This window comes from Nerophis lumbriciformis, linkage group LG17 (assembly GCF_033978685.3).
Source record: "Nerophis lumbriciformis linkage group LG17, RoL_Nlum_v2.1, whole genome shotgun sequence".
In the NCBI taxonomy this organism is placed as follows: Eukaryota; Metazoa; Chordata; class Actinopteri; order Syngnathiformes; family Syngnathidae; genus Nerophis; species Nerophis lumbriciformis.
In genome coordinates this window covers 132501-148129 of record NC_084564.2, presented here as the reverse complement: position 1 = coordinate 148129, position 15629 = coordinate 132501, and the positions used below count along the sequence as shown (strand labels likewise).

At 38.2% G+C, this 15629-nt stretch overlaps 1 protein-coding gene across 1 annotated transcript in view; it reads left to right on the top strand.

The window, feature by feature from the left end:
* The first annotated feature begins 945 nt into the window (after positions 1-945).
* Positions 946-15629, top strand: part of LOC133614311 (rho guanine nucleotide exchange factor TIAM1-like) — a 91883-nt gene continuing 77199 nt past the window's right edge. The window contains exons 1-2 of the mRNA XM_061972163.1: positions 946-1028; positions 9926-10027. The gene's annotated coding sequence lies outside the window, so the exon portion shown is untranslated. The remainder of the gene's footprint in view (positions 1029-9925; positions 10028-15629) is intronic.

The window sequence follows — 15629 nt, the reverse complement described above, 5'->3', positions numbered from 1 at the left end:
GTGCGTGTGTGCGTGTGTGTGTGTATGTGTGTGTGTGCGTGTGTTAAATTTGTTAATTTGCACCAAAAAAATATTAACAAATGATTGAAACAATAGTTACACATAACATGGTTTCAATGTTTATCAAAAAAGTGTCAAACACATTTGAAAATCAATATTACTAATTGATGATTGCTGCATCTTGGCATGTTTTAATATATAATATGAAGTTAATTGAATGATAATAAATGATAAATGGGTTGTACTTGTATAACGCTTTTCTACCTTCAAGGTACTCAAAGCGCTTTGACACTACTTCCACATTTACCCATTCACACACACATTCACACACTGATGGAGGGAGCTGCCATGCAAGGCGCTAACCAGCAGCCATCAGGAGCAAGGGTGAAGTGTCTTGCTCAGGACACAACGGACATGACGAGGTTGGTACTAGGTGGGGATTGAACCAGGGACCCTCGGGTCGCGCACGGCCACTCTCCCACTGCGCCACGCTGTCGACTGATTAGCCATTAAATGACATGTTTTAATATATAATATGAAGTTAATTGAATGACTGATTAGCCATTAAATGACATGTTTTAATATATAATATGAAGTTAATTAAATGATTGATTAGCCATTAAATGACATGTTTTAATATATAATATGAATTAATTGAATGACATGTTTTAATATATAATATGAAGTTAATTAAATGACATGTTGATATAATAGGATGCCACACTGCAGCTTGCTGCCTTCTAAAAATGAGCGATCGATCTTCTTGTGTTTGCTCATCGATCATCGATCATGGATCATCGATCATCGATCAGCAGTAAATCCAACAGGCTGGAGTTGGATGGACGCTGATTGGCTGTTTGACTTCAATGACTGGCGCCGCGTCCAATAGCAGGCGTCTTTTCTTTAAGGCTCCGCCCCCTTTCTCCTCCTCCTCCTCCCGCTTCTGCGTGGGAAAAAACAACACGGCGACGCCACTTTGCGGCTTCAATGTCACGATGGTGGACACCGGCCGACGTGGACGGTGAGAGGTAGGTGCACCCGGAAGTGGCTTGACGAACGTGCGTGCGCGCGCGCGTGGCCGCCATCAATTAGTTGATGACACGCAGCGTGGACAAGGTCGACGTCGTCTCGTTCGTTCATCCGTTCACCAGTCAGCCGTTTGCTTCATCGCAACACGCGTGGAAAACCCGTGACGTCATTGCCGAAGGTGCTCGGCCTGCGAGAAATTGTTGCATTTTGCAAAGTCATGTGCTCCGTGTGTGTGTGTGTGCGCGCGCCTGCGTGCGTGTGTGCGCGCGCGTGCTTGTTGGCGTGCTGGTGTGTGTGTGTGTGTGTGTGTGTGTGTTTGTTAGCAGGTGAGCTCACCTGCGTGTTGTGGTGCTGCCACATCCACAGAACCTCCACGAAAGTCGTCACTCATGCAGTAAAAGAGATGGTCTGTTCCAGGGTCAAACTGTTCACTGGCAGCCCGCTTTGATCATGTTTCACAAGTGGAGAAGAAGTTCAACTCTTCTTCTTTTTATCATTTAGAAAACTCATTAGCTACGTTTAATTGTGGCCTTAGACCTGGGCTACTTCAGTCGCGTATTCAGCGTGCATGTAACAGCCAATCAGCAGTGAGTATTCAGAGTGCATGTAAGAGCCAATCAAGTTTGGTTGATATCATCACTTCAGTCATCAACAATTGCATCATCAGAGAAATGGACATTGAAAGAGTGTAGGTGTGACTTGGTAGGATATGTACAGCAAGTAGTGGACACAGAGAGAGAGATCAGATAGTATAAGAACAAGTATATACATTTGATTATTTACATTTAATTATTTACAATCCGGGGAGGTGGGATGTGGAAGGGAGGGTGTTAGTTTAGGGTTGAAGTTGCCTGGAGATGTTCTTCTAGTGCGGTTTTGAAGGAGGATAGAGATGCCCTTTCTTTTACACCTGTTGGGAGTGCATTCCATATTGATGTGGCATAGAAGGAGAATGAGTTAAGACCTTTGTTAGATGGGAATCTGGGTTTAACGTGGTTAGTGGAGCTCCCCCTGGTGTTGTGGTTATGGCGCTCATTTACGTTAAGGAAGTGGTTTGACATGTACTTGGGTATCAGGGAGGTGTAGCGGATTTTATAGACCAGGCTCAGTGCAAGTTGTTTGACTCTGTCCTCCACCCTGAGCCAGCCCACTTTGGAGAAGTGGGTAGTATATATGGATATCATGGATAACATGGATAACATAGATCAGTGTTTTTCAACCACTGTGCCGCGGCACACTCGTGTGCTGTGAAATATTGTCTGGTGTGCCGTGGGAAATTATGCGACTTCACCAAATCAATAATTAAACACTGCAAAAAGTGAAATCTAAGTAAGAGTAAATATGTCAAATAAGGCTGATATTTGCTTATTTTCTGTCTGATAAGATCATTCTTCTCACTAAGCAGATTTGATGTTAGAGTGTTTTACTTGTTTTAAGTGTTTTGCTCCTAAATGATCTCAGTAAGATATTAGAGATGTGATGAGCTATATTGAGTAAAACTGAAACTAGAATATCAAAGCTGTGTCATCAACACTCACAAGTAGAAAACTACTTTTTTAAAGTCATCATTTCTTACTTCAAGCATGAAATAATAATAAATCATGACTTTGACACAATTGTGTCTCATAATTAAAACAGATGACAGCCAAATGCTGTTTTATTTTCAGTGAAACAATAGAAAATAGGTACTCATATAGTAGTACACTTGTTATTAGTGAGAATATACTTATTTTAAGGTATTTTTGGGTTCATTGAAGTTAGCTAATTTTACTTGTTTTGGAAAGTCTTGACAAGCCAAATTTTCTTGTTCTATTGGCAGATCATTTTGCTTAGTTCAAGTAAAATACCCCTCATTTTTGTATTTTTGTTTTTGAACACTGACTTTTTGCAGTGTAATCTGCAAATAATGTGGCGTTACTTAGTGTCTGTGCTCAGCAGGGTAACCATGTAATACTCCATGTCAGCACGTAGTTCATTGCTTTGTAAAAGTCGGAATGTGAGACAAGGACGGTTTGTTGTGATCCCAATATGCAGAGCACAGCGGGAGGCAGTGTGCAGGTAAAAAGGTATGTAATGCTTAAACCAAAAATGAACAAAAGGAAAGGGCAAAGAAGCATAGGGATGGCTATGCAAAACAAAAGTGAAACTGAACTGGCTACAAAGTAAGCAGAAACAGAATGCTGGACGACAGCAAAAACTTACGGCGTCCACAAAGTACGTCCGTACGTGACATGACAATCAACAATGTCCACACAAAGAAGGATAGCAACAGCTTAAATAGCCGTGCTTGCTAACACAAAGCAGGTGCGGGGAATAGCGCTCAAAGGAAAACACCAACAAAACAGGAAGGGCCACCAGAATAACAGCGCAAGACAAAAACTAAAGCATTACACAGAAAAACACCAACAGACTCAAAATAAGGCACGACGACCTGGTGGAGTTTTCATTTTTTAAGGTGTTCTGCTGGTGGTGTGCCTGCGGGATTTTTTTAATGAAAAAAACCTGCCTTGCCTCAAAAAAGGTTGAAAAACACTGACATGTATAACATGTATAACATGGATAACATGCATAACATGTATAACATGGATAACATGTATAACATGTATAACATGTATAACATGTATAACATGTATAACATGTATAACATGTATAACATGGATAACATGTATAACATGGATAACATGCATAACATGTATAACATGGATAACATGTATAACATGTATAACATGGATAACATGTATAACATGTATAACATGTATAACATGGATAACATGTATAACATGTATAACATGGATAACATGTATAACATGTATAACATGTATAACATGTATAACATGTATAACATGTATAACATGTATTACATGTATAACACGTATAACATGTATAACATGCATAACATGGATAAGTGTGGAGAGAGTTTGACATTTTTCCCATCTCGACTTGCAATTAATTAAAATTGGTGTAATTTAGATTTTTTTAATGAAGCATGGACATTTTTCCTAACGTCCACAAAGTTCAGTGAGCAGGTTGTGTTGTGTTTTGACTTTTTGTGTCGGTTGCATTTGTTTTTGTTTTTGCACCATGACTAGGGAAGGTTGTTTGTATTGGGTCATATAAGTAAATGTTGCGGATGCATCCACTCAGACTATTATTAAAAGTCGAGTTACACGTGATGTCCTCTTGTAGCCTATTTATTGTCATTATATTTAAAAAGAATGCATTCCTTGTAAAGTTATTTATTAAACTCAAGACTAGTAGTACTAGTAGTAGTACTAGTAGTAGAAGTGCTAAGCAGAGTTGGTGAGACATCTTAGGAGGTTAGTGTGTCTTCCTCTGAATTCCAAACCTCTCCCATGTGTTTGATGTGGACTCTTGAGAGGCAAAGAGCTAATGATCTCTCTTCCTGGCTGCAACACCGCTTTCATGTTCACTCGTCTTTTCATCAGCCTCAGCCCCTTTAAGCTGCCACTCAAACAGCTCTTTGCATTCATTGTCTGCAGTCAGCACCTAAAACCTACATTTAGGTCTGTCCAAGACTTGAATTTTCCTTCACCCTTACGGAAACACACTCGCAAGGTTCTAAATTGTCTTCGGTTGATAAAAACATGCACGTTCAGTCCGTAAACCAAGAGAAATTGTCTTTGAATGATCTGGAACTTGTTTTGTTTGTTAGCTTTTACCATCACATGTACGTTAGCTAAATGATAAAGCTAAATGCTAACATTAAAGCTAAATGCTAAAGGTACATGATATAGGTAAATGCTAAAGCTAAAGGAGAAAGATACAGCTAAATGTTACATCTAAATCTAAATGATAACGCTAAATGTTGGAGCTAAATGTTGGAGGTAAATGTTAAAGCCAAATGCTAAAGCTAAATGCTCAAATGAAGTGCTAAATGCTGAAGCAAAATGTGTTAAATTAGCAGCATCAATTTTGTCAGATTATTAGAATGATTCCTCCTCATTAAACTCATGACGTCTCACGGGCCCAACTGATGATGTGGGCCGGCCACACTTGGCCCACTACTTGGATTTTTCACACCAACTTGTATTTTGGATACCAACTTGTATTTTGGACACCTCTTCAAAGGTGCATCAACAAAGGCTGTCAGAATTTATGTACATGTGATTTTTTTTTATAACTTCCCCACAAATTTTTTAAATAATCTTTTCACAATGTAATTATGTGATGTTGTGTGCAGAATAATTATGTGTTAAACATGCTTGTATTATCTTTAAACACCTTTAACTTGTTAACAATATTAACTATATGTGTTAAACATGCTTGTATTATCTTTAAACACCTTTAACTTGTTAACAATATTAACTATATGTGTTAAACATGCTTGTATTATCTTTAAACACCTTTAACTTGTTAACAATATTAACTATATGTGTTAAACATGCTTGTATTATCTTTAAACACCTTTAACTTGTTAACAATATTAACTATATGTGTTAAACATGCTTGTATTATCTTTAAACACCTTTAACTTGTTAACAATATTAACTATATGTGTTAAACATGCTTGTATTATCTTTAAACACCTTTAACTTGTTAACAATATTAACTATATGTGTTAAACATGCTTTTATTATCTTTAAACACCTTTAACTTGTTAACAATATTAACTATATGTGTTAAACATGCTTGTATTATCTTTAAACACCTTTAACTTATTAACAACAACGTCTCTTTGACAAATAATGAATATAAATGATATCAATCAATCAATCAATCAATGTTTATTTATATAGCCCTAAATCACAAGTGTCTCAAAGGGCTGCACAAGCCACTTGGTCAATATATCAATATATATGTATGAGGTGGATCCCTCCACTTGGTCAATATATAAATATATATGTATGAGGTGGATCCCTCCACTTGATCAATATATAAATATATATGTATGAGGTGGATCCCTCCACTTGGTCAATATATGAATATATATGTATGAGGTGGATCCCTCCACTTGGTCAATATATAAACATATATGTATGAGGTGGATCCCTCCACTTGGTCAATATATAAACATATATGTATAAGGTGGATCCCTCCACTTGGTCAATATATCAATATATATGTATGAGGTGGATCCCTCCACTTGGTCAATATATCAATATATATGTATGAGGTGGATCCCTCCACTTGGTCAATATATAAATATATATGTATGAGGTGGATCCCTCCACTTGGTCAATATATCAATATATATGTATGAGGTGGATCCCTCCACTTGGTCAATATATCAATATATGTGTATGAGGTGGATCCCTCCACTTGGTCAATACATAAATATATATGTATGAGGTGGATCCCTCCACTTGGTCAATATATCAATATATATGTATGAGGTGGATCCCTCCACTTGGTCAATATATAAATATATATGTATGAGGTGGATCCCTCCACTTGGTCAATATATAAATATATATGTATGAGGTGGATCCCTCCACTTGGTCAATATATAAATGATATATATGTATGAGGTGGATCCCTCCACTTGGTCAATTGGAAAGTAGCTGCAGAAAAAGTGTGCTGTGGAGGCAAAAAGGAGTGCAGTACTTGGCAGCGACCAGCAGAAGGTGCTGTTCCGCCTCATGAAACAGGAAGTAGGACAAAAACATCAACAATAAACACAAATAAGACAATGAAGGAATTGAGATGAATTTTTATTCCAAAATAAAAATAGTACTTTTGCCTTCAATGTTTGCTGATCTTTTTGTTAGCTGGCAGGCAACTTCTTGTTGTTGTTGTTGTTGTTGTTGTTGTTGTTGTACACGCTGAAGGAAAACTATTTGACATTTTGGACTCCAGGAATAGTGGCATTGCATTTAAGGACTACTTTTTGAAATCACCTTGGTTGGATAATGAAGGTTGCCTCAGCTCAAAGCCTGAGCCCCGACATTAATGAACTAGCATCCAAGAAAAGATGTCAGGTATCTGGCTTGGGCACATCACATTAGATCAGTGTGTTGCAAACTGAGCACTTTAAAGTCCTGAATGGTTGCTTTATTCATTGTTATTTTAGTTTCTAATTTATTAGCCTGTGGAAAAAGTTCATGTTGATATTTACCTCAGAAGGCTGCAAATAGAAAAGAGGCATTCAATTTGTATTTAAATTGTATTTCATATGCCATTGATATTTTTTAATTATTATTATTATTATTATAAACTGTATTTTGCATGTCACTATAAAGTTATATAAGCCTTGCTTGTTCAAGATTCAATGCAAAACTTGTTTGGGTCTATTAAAAAAGGTCAATTAGTTCAAGCTTGGCCCGCGGCTTTCTTCACTTTTACATTTTGGCCCACTCTGTATTTGAGTTTGACACCCCTGCGTTAGACCATGGACACGTTAGACCATGGACACTTTAGACCATGGACACGTTAGACCATGGACACATTAGACCATGGACATGTTAGACCATGGACACATTAGACCATGGACACATTAGACCATGGACATGTTAGACCATGGACACATTAGACCATGGACACATTAGACCATGGACACGTTAGACCATGGACACATAAGACCATGGACACATTAGACCATGGACATGTTAGACCATGGACACATTAGACCATGGACACATTAGACCATGGACACGTTAGACCATGGACACATAAGACCATGGACACATTAGACCATGGACACATTAGACCATGGACACATTAGACCATGGACATGTTAGACCATGGACATGTTAGACCATGGACACATTAGACCATGGACACGTTAGACCATGGACACGTTAGACCATGGACATGTTAGACCATGGACACATTAGACCTTTAGCGCCACCCTAGTGGCTCCATGGAGCTTTTTCAGAAATGTATGATCGTGGAAAAATATATTTTTAGTTTGAATAATATTTCTGTATGCTAACAGTTAACGCACGTTAAATGTTAGCTTATCTGCAAGAATGTTAGCATGCTAACATTTTTTGCTAGCTTTTTAGCTATTTTTTATGTTTGGACATAAAAATCCTGAATTTTGATACTTGGCATCTGTTATATCTTTGAAGTGTGCGAATGTCTCTTATGTTAGCATGCCAGATTTAGCATGCTAACTTTTTTTTCATAGCTTTTTAGCAAATGTTTTGTGTTTGGACCTAAAAATCCTGAATTTTGATAGTTGGCACCACGTTTGAAGTATTTAATTGTCTCTGATATTAGCATGCTACCTTAGCACACTGTTTCTTGCTAGCTACTTTGTGTGTTTACATCTACAAATCATGTTTTTTGATACTCATAGCAGTCGAGCATGTATGCTAACAGTTAACCTACTGATAGTATATGTGTAAGAACGTTAGCATGCTAACATTTTTTGCTAGCTTTTTAGCAATTTTTTTTATGTTTAGACTTAAAAATCATGAATTTTGATATTTGGCGAATGTCTCTTAAGTTACTCTGCTAATGTTTTTAGCTAGCTTGTAGCTAATTTGGTATGTTTCCACCTACAAATAATGTTTTATGATACTCCGAGCTGTCGAGCAAGTATGCTAACAGTTACTGCACGTTAACTGATCTGTGAGAACGTTAGCATGCTAACATTTTTTTGCTAGCTTTTAGATATTTTTTTATGTTTCGACCTAAAAACCATACATTTTGATACTTGGCGCCATTTTTTGAAGTATGCAAATTTCTGTTAGCATGCCAACGTTGTAACATTTTTGTCGGCTTTTTTGGCTAATTTTGTTAGTTTCCACCTAAAACTCATAGTTTGTGATACTCCGAGCTGTCGAGCAAGTATGCTAACAATTAACACACGTTAACTGTTAGCATATCTGTGAGAACGTTAGCATGCTAAACATTTTGGCTAGCTTTGTAGCTATTTTTGATGTTTACACCTAAAAATCCTCAATTATGACACTTTGCGCCATCTTTTGAAGTATGCTAATGTCTATTATGTTAGCATGCCAACGTTGTAACATTTTTTTGTCAGCTTTTTTGGCTAATTTTGTCTGTTTCCACCTAAAACTCATAGTTTATGATACTCCGAGCTGTCGAGCAAGTATGCTAACAATTAACGTGTTTTAACAATTTTTTTATGTTTAGACCTAAAAATCATGAATTTTGATACTTCCATCTTTGAAGTATGCAAATGTGTTTTATGTTAGGATGCCAGGTTTAGCATGCTAACATTTTTTTCATAGCTTTTTAGCCCTTTTTTTTGTGTTTGTACCTAAAAATCATGATTTTGATAGTTGGTACCATTTTTGAAGTATGCTATTGCGTTTTACATTAGGATGCCAGTGTTAGCATACTAATGTTTTTGCTAGCTTTTTAGTAATTTTTTGGTGTTTTAACCTAAAAATCATGTTTTGTGATACTCAGGACTTTGAGCAAGTATGCTAATGCATTTTAACTGATAGCATATCTGCGAGAACGTTAGTATGCTAACATTTTTTGCTAGCTTTTTAGCATTTTTTTCAATGTTTAGACCTAAAAATCATAAATGTTGATACTTGGCGCCATCTTTGAAGTATGCGAATGTCTTGTATGTTAGCATGCTAATGTTTTTTTTGCTAGCTTTTTAGCAATTTTTTATGTTTAAACCTAAAAATCATGAATTTTGATACCTGGCGCCAACTTTGAAGTACGCAAATGTCTCTTATGTTAGCATGCTAATGTTTTTTGCTAGTTTTTTAGCTATTTTTTATGTTTGGACCTAAGAATCATGAATTTTGACACTTGGCACCATCTTTGAAGTACGCAAATGTCTCTTATATTAGCATGCCAATGTTTTTTTTGCTAATTTTGTATGTTTCCACCTGAAAGTCATGCTTTATGATACTCAGTCAAACTATTCAAACAGTTTTCCACATCCTGTCAGCGTTTCAGTTCTTCTTCAGCATCCACACCTTTTTTTGTCTTGTGTTTTCCTCAGCGTTCGTCTCCTCGCACTGCGGACGTGGTCTTCCTCCTCCGGCGCCGACGCCATTGTCACGTGACCACCGCTGCTGCCATGACAACAGCCAGCCATCCCCCGGTCAGTCACACACACACACACACACACACACACACACACACACACACACTACTCTCTTCTTGCCCTTGAGGGGACGCTGGAGCTTCCTGGGGGTCCGAGAGGGAGGAGCTTAGTGCGAGGGACTCCTTCTGTCAGGGTTCTTATTTTGGTGTTTTCTACTCCTGGCAATTAGGGAGCAGACCAGGGAGGGAACATTGGAGGGGGGGGGGAGAGTGGCATTGTGGGAGGGGTGTGGGGGTCATTTACAAGAGTGAAGAGTGGAGGAAACATCCTTCTTCTTCACACCGACCCTGCAGGAAGGATCTTCTCTAACGCTCAGTCTTTACTTTACACGGACTCTCACAAAGTAAGTTCATTTACTTCATACAAAAGCAGTGAAGTTGTCAGGTTGTGTAAATGTTAAATAAAAAGAGAATACAACAAATCCTTTTCAACTTATATTCAATTGAATAGACTGCAAAGACAAGATATTTCATGTTCACACTGACAAACTTTCTTCTTTTTGGCAAATATTAGCTCATTTGGAATTTGATGCCTGCAACATGTTTCAAAAAAGCTGGCACAAGTGGCAAAAAAGAGTGAGAAAGTTGAGGAATGCTCATCAAAGACTTATTTGGAACATCCCACAGGTGAACAGGCTAATTGGGAACAGGTGGGTGCCATGATTGAGTATTTCCATGAAATGCTCAGTCATTCACAAACAAGGACGGGGCGAGGGTCACCACTTTGTCAACAAATGCCTGAGCAAATTGTTTAAGAACAACATTTCTCAACAAGGAATTTAGGGATTTCACCATCTACGCTCCGTAATATCATCAAAAGGTTCAGAGAATGTGGAGAAATCACTGCACGTAAGCCATGATATTACACACCTTGGATCCCTCATCAAAAAGTGACACTAGTGTGTAAAGGATATCACCACATGGGCTCAGGAACACTTCAGAAAACCACTGTCAGTAACTACATTTGGTCGCTACATCTGTAAGTGCAAGTTACAACTCTACTATGCAAAGCCAAAGCCATTTATCAACAACACCCAGAAACGCTTTGCTGGGCCCGAGCTCATCTAAGATGGACTGATGCAAAGTGGAAAAGTGTTCTGAGGTCTCACATTTCAAATTGTTTTTGGAGACTGTGGATGTTGAAGAGGAAAAGAAGCATGGGGACTGTTCTAGTGTGAAAGTGTAAAAGGCAGCATGTGTGATGGTATGGGGGTGTATTAGTGCCCAAGACATGGGTAACTTACACATCTGTGAAGGCACCATTAATGCTGAAAGGTACATACAGCTTTTGGAGCAACATATGTTGCCATCCAAGCAACGTTATCATGGACGCCCCTGCTTATTTCAGCAAGACAAGGCCAAGCCACGTGTTACAACAGCGTGGCTTCAAAGTAAAAGAGTGCGGGTACTAGACTGGCCTGCCTGTAGTCCAGACATTGAAAATGTGTGAAGGCTAAAATATGAGAAGGGAGACTGTTGAACAACTTAAGCTGTACATCAAGCAAAAATGGGAAATAATTCCACTTCAAAAATGTCTCCTCAGTTCCCAAACCTTTATTGAGTGTTGTTAAAAGGAAAGGCCATGTAACACAGTAGTAATAATTATTTTTTGCAATGTGTTGCTGCCATTCAATTCTAAGTTCATGAATATTTGCAAGAAATAACAAAGTTTGTCAGTGTGAACATGAAATATCTTGTCTTTGCAGTCTATTCAATTGAATATAAGTTGAAAAGGATTTGTTGTATTCTCTTTTTATTTAACATTTACACAACCTGACAACTTCACTGCTTTTGTAGTTTGTACTTGTGTAAGTGTGTGTGTGTGTGTGTGTGTGTGTGTGTGTGTGTGTGTGTGTGTGTGTGTGTGTGTGTGTGTGTGTGTGTGTGTGTGTGTGTGTGTGTGTGTATAGTGACCAAGGGTCAGCATGTTTGTACACACATCATGTCCTCCACACATGTTTTGTCAGACTTGCTTCATGTCACAATTTCAAGTGTTTTGTTGGGGGAGGGGAGGGTCTTCTTACATGTTCCTACCTGCAGAAGTGTGTGTGTGTGTGTGTGTGTGTGTGTGTGTGTGTGTGTGTGTGTGTGCATGTGTGTGTGTGTGTGTGTGTTGTCATGACAAAAGCAGCAGTGTGTTTGTGATGCTGATGCCCCCCCTGCCCCCCCTAATGAATTGCAAATGTGCCAAGGAGAAGTCCCAGGGTGCATCATGGAATGGGGGTGGGGGGTTCATTGACAAGCCCCCATGGGGTACACGTGTGATACTGAAGTATCAACACCGCCGATATCACATCTTTTTGCTCCAATATCAAAATATGAAGACTTTTCATAGTTTAGTGTAGGGGTGTCCAAACTTTTCCCCGTATTGATTTAGATTTTTAAATGTAAGAACAGATATTATGTCAGCTTTATTTTATTGGTGACTAAATATATTATTATTTATTATTACAAGTGACCAAGTCTATTATTATAAGTGATTGAGTTTATTATTAGTTCAAACACTTCAACATAACTTGTTTGTCAAAAGTTGTGTCCTGTACACAAATATTTATTTGTAATATTTATCCATTAATAACTCATTTAACAGTCTTTATTATGCTTGTTGTCCATCCAGCCATTTTGTACTGCTTGTCCCTTTCGGGGTTGCGGGGGGTGCTGGAGCCTATCTCAGCTGCAATCGGGCGGAAGGCGGGGTACACCCTGGACAAGTCGCCACCTCTATATACATAAATACACATACATATATATATATATATATATATATATATATATATATATATATATATATATATATATATATATATATATATATATATAATTTGTTTGTTTTGTTTTTTTAAATGCTGAAAAAAGATACCGATTTTATGTTTCTTTACATGTTTACTGTTGTTTCTCCATTTAAGAATAGAATACTAATAATAATAATATAGGTGTCAAATATTCTGCCTGTACATAAATATTAATGATCAGTTACACATTTAACAGTCTTTACTATGTTGTTTTTCAAAATAATTCATATGTTAGTATTATTTTATTTTTTAAACTCTACTTTTTTATTTGAAGTATGTTTTATTTGTATTTCAAAAGCTAATAATATTTTAGTTTAGGAGTGTCTAAAGGTTTCCCAGCAGGGGCCACATACTGAAAAAGCAAACATGGTGTTGTTGTTGTTGTTAACTTCAAACTAAGTTAGCAATTTGTTGTTGTTGTTGTTGTTGCTAACGTCAAACTAAGTTAGCAATTTGTTGTTGTTGTTGCTAACTTCAAACTAAGTTAGCAGTTTGTTGTTGTTGTTGCGTGTGATATCATGTGTGATACTGCAGAGTGTTTACTTGTGTGTGATATCATGTGTGATACAAGAAGTCCTTCTGCATGTTTACCTGTGTGTGATATCATGTGCGATACAAGCTGTCCCGCAGGGTGTTTACTTGTGTGTGATATCACGTGCGATACAAGCAGAGTGTTTACTTGTGTGTGATATCATGTGTGACACAAGCATAATGTTTACTTGTGTGTGATAGCATGTGCGAGACAAACAGAGTGTTTACTTGTGTGTGATACAAGCAGAGTGTTTACTTGTGTGTGATATCATGTGCGATACAAGCAAGTGTTTACTTGTGTGTGATATCATGTGTGATACAAGCAGGTGTTTACTTGTGTGTGATATCATGTGCGATACAAGCAAGTGTTTACTTGTGTGTGATATCATGTGCGATACAAGCAGGTGTTTACTTGTGTGTGATATCATGTGCGATACAAGCAAGTGTTTACTTGTGTGTGATATCATGTGCGATACAAGCAAGTGTTTACTTGTGTGTGATATCATGTGCGATACAAGCAAGTGTTTACTTGTGTGTGATATCATGTGCGATACAAACAGTGCTGTAGCGTGTTTTTTATTTTTCTAATGAACAGATGATATTTACTTTCAGCGCTTCAGTCTCTTGATCAACGTCAGATTGATCAGTTTTTATTTGTTTGTGTTTTATTTTCTTATTACCGTATTTTCTGCACTATAAGGCGCACCGGATTATTAGCCGCACCTTCAATGAATGGCATATTTCATAACTTTGTCCACCAATAAGCCGCCCCGGACTATAAGCCGCGCCTACGCTGCGCTAAAGGGAATGTCAAAAAAACAGTCAGATAGGTCAGTCAAACTTTAATAATATATTAAAAACCAGCGTTCTAACAACTCTGTTCACTCCCAAAATGTACGCAAATGTGCAATCACAAACATAGTAAAATTCAAAATAGTGCAGAGCAATAGCAACATAATGTTGCTCGAACGTTAATGTCACAACACACAAAATAAACATAGCGCTCACTTTCTAAAGTTATTCTTCATTCGTAAATCCTTCGTCTTCGGTGTCCGAAGTGAAAAGTTGGGCAAATTTACGATCCACTGGCAGATGTTGGCGTCGTCTGGCGCTGCCTCCTCGTCTTAGTGAAGGTGTGTTCGCCTTCTGTCATCCATTGTTCCCACGCAGTTAGCAGTCTAGCTTCGAATGCCCTGTTGACACCAATATCTAGCGGCTGGAGGTCTTTTGTCAATCCACCCGGAATGACGGCGAGTATTGAATTAAGCGTGTCAGCGTGTCTCTCAATGTGCTGTTATGAGCTAGCAAATATAACAACTACACTACCCAGCATGCAACGATAGTTACGAGCATGCGCGGTAGCCCTGAGAAGCGTTGTTGTATGCTGGCAGTTAGAATGTGGTTATGAGCACGCTGTGAGTAAACGTTGAGAACTCAGTTAACACGCCTCGTCTGCATTATTTATAATTAGACAGACAACACACTTAATAGGAGCCATTTTGGGGTCTTTACATAAACACACAAATGGAAATGAAACGTCACATATCCCAGCATGCACCGCGCGCTTCTTCTACGGGGAAAAAAGATGGCGGCTGTTTACCGAAGTTGCGAGACCTAAACTTTATGAAAATGAATCTTAATGTTTATCCATATATAAAGCGCACCGGGTTATAAGGCGCACTGTCAGCTTTTGAGAAAGTTTGTGGTTTTTAGGTGCGCCTTATAGTGCGGAAAATACGGTATATTTGAAAGACAAAAACAAAGCAGCTTTGTGTTATTACACTTTTTACATTTGACCTTTTTCTTCTTATATTCCACTTTTTGACGTGTTCTTGTCCAATATTAATATTGTTGTCAGAAAATGGCCCCCGGGCGGCACTTTGGCCAGCCGTGCTCTAGAACATTCTGAGCGTCCCACACCTTTGCTTTGATTGCGTAATGCAGCTGCAGGCAGAAGGGGCGGGGCTAACTTCAATGGCCCATCTGTCCTGCTAGAAAAGTGTCACGCGTGCAGCAACAACGCTGCAACAGAAGAGGAATGTCAAGCATGTTAAACACTGTTTATGTAGTCATGTCAATTCATGTATTCATGTCTTCATGTGTTCATGTATTCATGTCTTCATGTCTTCATGTATTCATGTGTTCATGTATGGAGGCTCCACCCACAGGAAGTGAAAATGGACAAAGGACATTTTTGTCCACTTATGAGGTCACTGATGTCGCTTCTTCATCCAAACATGCTCTGATGGATCTGATCTGACCTCAACCTCAACATGA